Source organism: Varroa destructor, unplaced genomic scaffold (genome assembly GCF_002443255.2).
Source record: "Varroa destructor unplaced genomic scaffold, Vdes_3.0 BEIS01000001.1, whole genome shotgun sequence".
Classification (NCBI taxonomy): domain Eukaryota; kingdom Metazoa; phylum Arthropoda; class Arachnida; order Mesostigmata; family Varroidae; genus Varroa; species Varroa destructor.
The window spans coordinates 5,557,542-5,562,487 of record NW_019211454.1 but is presented as its reverse complement, the minus strand read 5'-3'; the positions used below and the strand labels follow the sequence as shown (position 1 = coordinate 5,562,487).

General features: G+C 39.8%; 1 long non-coding RNA gene across 1 annotated transcript; it reads right to left on the bottom strand.

Moving 5' to 3' along the window:
* Positions 1 to 453: 453 nt before the first annotated feature.
* On the bottom strand, positions 454 to 3,357 carry LOC147758177 (uncharacterized). Its single transcript, XR_015316498.1, has 3 exons — positions 3,227 to 3,357; positions 2,497 to 2,668; positions 454 to 1,576 (listed from the first exon to the last, which is right to left on the bottom strand). It is a non-coding gene; the product is annotated as an uncharacterized LOC147758177 (long non-coding RNA).
* Positions 3,358 to 4,946: the final 1,589 nt, after the last annotated feature.

Here is a 4,946-nt window from a genome sequence, read left to right as displayed (position 1 = left end):
CAGTTAGACGTCTACTATCGTAAGTTAGAAGTAAGTGCTGTGAACCGGCTAGGTCTCAGCGAAAAACAAATCAATGCCAGTTCTAATTATCCGCGGTGTCCTACATGGGCTCCATATGGCATGTACGGCATTTTTGTGTAGTTACAATGCTGCGGATCCAAGACAGTCCGCTTTTATGTAGTTTGTTTAGATTTTTTTGTTCGCGGATGCTGTAGTTACTAATAATATGCTAGTAATATTTTTTGCAGCTAGAGCGATACGACGCTGAGCGTTACTTGAAAGGAACTAGTGAACACGTATAATCCAACTTTAGTTAGGGGCAACTGCGAACGACCGGAAGTTGACAGCTGTACAAGAAAATCATCGAATTATGACATCCATGATGGCGGGACCAAGGCTCGCCACGGTAAGAATAAAAAATAAAACGCAGCCATTCGGCCGAAATTATTAGCATGTTAGTAGGTTAATCATCGAACTGAGTGACTGCTGTGAAGGTAATTCGCATTGGAAATGAGAGAAGTGCGACGAGGCAGCAAATTTTACTTAACGTATCCAATAAGCGCAGTCGCTGATTCTGCTCGTTTGTGCGTTTCGCGGGATTCGAATGAACAAATCTAGATATTTATTAGTTTATTGAGCGATTTTTCTATTGACAAAAGTTTTGTATATGTGCATGCTAAGGTCTTCAAAGTTTTTTCGTAGTCGAATCTCGGAGCTCTTGGGACTTTTAAGACGCTGCTATAAAGGAGGACAAAATTCTATCAATGCAAAGCCAAAGAGACACACGTAGCGATGCGTGTTACAGTTGCGCAATACATTCGAAGCAAAGCCTCACCGGCTGCGTCGCCTAGGTACTAGGTGTCATGCCTAAGTACTTATACTGATACTTGTTATCATTCGAACTGGAACGAGCGTTTATTATCGTGGCGATGCGGAAGTAAAGCTGCAGCATAACAAACACATGTCTTACGTTGCTGAATAAAACGTTGAAGGGCGTTTGTCCGCTGTGTTCAAGCGGGCCCACCGTCGGCAGATCCACGTCACTCCGACAGCGTAGAGTCAACCACCATGAAAAATGTATCGGCTCTTGTTTCCGCCAGCGATCCAGAAGCCAGTCGCAGATCGGCATTTTTGCATGCCTCGATCAGCTTTAACTTTGATTTTTAATGAAAAGCAGCTGTTGGCAGTAGCCAAACAAGAATGCCCTTAGTTGATTAGACTTTATAGGGAACAGTGAAGCGGTACGCAGATCTGGAAGAGGACTTTGTATAAAATAGAGGGCTGGCGGCTTCGAGGAACAGGCTGAAACAGTCGAATACGTATTCTTGCACAGACGTTCATGTCGATGTAGACGATTCTCAGTAATGTTGGCGTGGAGTGCACTTGTTCGGCTACGTAGAGAGGACAATTAAAGCATCGGTACCGCCTTGTATAGCAACATAAACCCGGGCAATGAAGAACACGAAATAGGTTGTCATTAATGAAATCATCTTTCAACTTTTCCTTGATGATACAGCGCCTTTTCGTGACAAGCCGCCATACGCTTCGTCATGGTTACGCCAATTTCACTATGTCACTATGTACAGATAAATAGCAAATCGTTCACTTACTAGGCGATTTAAATGTTTGGTTGGAGAGGGTAAAATGATATGAGAGAGAATGTGCGGGCAGTTCTTAAAGCGTAGCTATTGCTTAGATCAAGCATAGGCAATGAACCTTGTAGGTTTCATTGTTTAGAGAAAATCTTTTAGTAATAAATCTATTTAACACAGTTTCTTACTATGAGTCAGGTATGGTTGCAGGTAAGCAAAGCCGGTTTTGGAGTCGGCGTACCAAATGTACGATAATTTATTTCGCTTAGATAGATTATCAATTTAACTAAACTTACTATTATTATCAATTAACAAAATTAACTACAGTCTGTTTTTGTCCATTCGAATTGGCGTAAGCGACAGATTGACCGATGTCCAATTAAGTACAGTACGAAGTGCTGAAAGTGTTTTTTGATTTTAAAATCAGTACAAGTCGACTCTAAACATGTACATTGCCTGTAGTGAACGTGTCATAAAGCGAATTTCAGTGTAGAAGTTCACTGAACTATCTTCGATAGATCAGTGTGTGATATGTGATGACAATTAGAAGAGATTAATCTTTAAATGAGTAATAAAAAAACCTGACCGAATAAATGCTTAGACGGGGCAATGTATTAAGGCATGATAGCAACTACCCTCTCAGAAAAGTTGTATGAAATTGCATTCGTTCGTTGTTCGATCACGTTTTTATTCACACAGGTCATGCGACACGGTCATACGGCTTGAAACAGGGACCGTTGGGGCTATTATAATTAATTAAAAGCCTGAACAATAGTGTTTCGAAGGCAATAACTTTCTGACTCATTGAGCGGCATGCGAGCTAGTAAGAGCTTTCATTCCGCAGCATCGCTCAACTCTAACTATACTACCAGAAAAAGTTCTCTCACTAGTAAAGTGTGTTTACCTTTAGCAGATACAAAGCATCATTTCAGTAACGTAAGCCAAGCATAGGCAATAACCTAAAAGGTATTTGGTGCATCGGACGAAATTCTTACAGGTCATCCGCCAACTCGATGCCAATAGTCGTCTGCAAACGTCGGACGGTTTCAAACCTTTGGTTACCATGTGGAACCCGTCTGCAAAATGTCATTCGGTATAAAAGAGACTGTTTACGCGCAGGCCATTTGTTATAACAGGTCGTGACAGGTAATCAACAACCTGAGAATGGGCTGATTGACGCATTAAATCTTCCCGAGAATGCATCGTCTCTAGCACAACCCTATGGTACTGCGCTTCCATGTAGACGATAAACAATGATGTTTGGAAAATAATACCTACACCACCATGTAACTACAAATATGGTCTCTCACGTATGATACAATTCTCGAAGTCATTAATAGACTATTTCATGGTGATTAGTAATATCAACCCATCGGTAGAATACACGATGGAGTGAAGCCTCGTTAGTCGTCTGCAGTACGCCATTTGAGCAGTTTGCTACGCCAAGAAATTAAATGGTTAGGCCAAGCGTCGCTGCGGGATAAATCTTACTATAGGCAAACCGAGAAAATTGCGATTCTCAACAATGTCAATCTACGAATAGCCCATGTCATTTAGTGCAGCTTCCCGATGTATGGTTAGTAAGATATTACGAATGCAGCCTGAACCTCAGTTGCCCTTAGATGTAGACAAACCTTTCAGCACAGAAATGCTAGGCGATAACAGCGGTGCTTGTATCTTAACTCTGGGATGCGGTACTGGTCTCAAATCCGAACGTAACGACGTATGAGCTAATGCATCTAGAACTATCCTGGACACGTCCGTTGGGAGCTTTCTTTCGAGCTAAGATGCCCAAATGCGCCATTAATGGTTCGCCACACAGATGAAAACGAAGTCCCTCAGCTGTGACTAACACTTATGTACTATGGACAGATAATGGCCATAGCATATACTATCGTAGTTTTTTTAGGCGACGTAAGGTTTCGAATGCGACCAATCAAAAACAGTTCTGCCGTCTACGCCTCGCGTTAGAAGGCGTCTTTAAGAATTAGTGCGAAAGTTTCCTGTAAGTCAGCAATTCTGTTTCGAACTTCACGTTAGCTAGAAGAGCATGGCCAACGATAATCCTTGGTGTGAAATATTAAATGGTCTATCTATTAAACATAATATTAAGGCGTTAGAGATTAGCCAAAAGACAAAATGTCAAAAGCATGATACATGAGCCTATATTTCATATTGCTGTGTAGATAGATACACGGCAGATATGCATGCGAGTAACAACACTTGTCATCTAAGTATTCGCACAAGGAAAAAGCTACAAAGTATATATACAAAACATATGATTGTCTAATTCAATTAGCCAAAACGTAAAAATATTTCTTAGAATAGAGTCGGCAAGTAAAAGATTTTTGCTTACCGACAATGCTCCATGTCATATATATTTGATTGAAACTGAAAAAATTGCCCCAACCTAACTTATCAATAACAGAATACAATATCTCTTTATTGTCCTTAAGCACGTTAGCAGTACTTTCAAGGTAAAAATGTTAGCTAAACCTGTAAATAGAACGTTTTTCTAGTATCTCATTTACTTAAAGCAAAATTATGTATTGTTCCCAGTTTACGTAGCAGGCATAAATAAAATACATCTTACACACAAGATACTGATAGTAATAATTAACATCTTAAACAATGCCGCTTTAATTGGGTCAACTAAGCTCTCGCCGTCGGACCACTTGGGCTTCACGTAGCTGGGTAAATTCGTGGACGGTCATTATTAAATCGCTCGGTTGAATGTGTTTGAATTTATTTCGCCTTTCATTGTAGATATGTATGCAACTATAATTATGTAGTGAACAAAACGTTGTTGTAAGTTTAGCTGTGCTTCCAACTAACACTCACTGCCCTACGTCTGTGAACAGTAAACATAAAATTAATATAATGAAACGTTCCGATATAAGTAAATGTTTACTTATATCTAAAAGAAGAGCTGTAACAATGAAAAGAGGTAAATTACTAGTTCAAAAAATATTCGCTTGAAAAAAAATTTATGCTAATATTTCGTCGAGACGTGTTCAGGCTGGCAGTCGTAACCCAAAGGCCCAATGAGCGTACTCTCCATGCTTTCTATGAGGCGCATTCTATCGATCTGTGAAACAACGTTAATATTATAAAAGGATCAACGATCTATCCTCAGAATCTGAATTTATAAAACAGGTAATACCAAAACGAGAGATACATTGCGAATATGTTATAACAAGGATGAAAATCCAAGCGAAAATGTCGCGCCATTTATAGCAGTGGTTGACCAGCTAATAGAGCGCTAGCTAAAATCAATAAAATTCTGACCCTTAACACAAAACAATGAAATTGTTTAATACGGCAACTGATTGTTACAGAATGAATTGATCGATG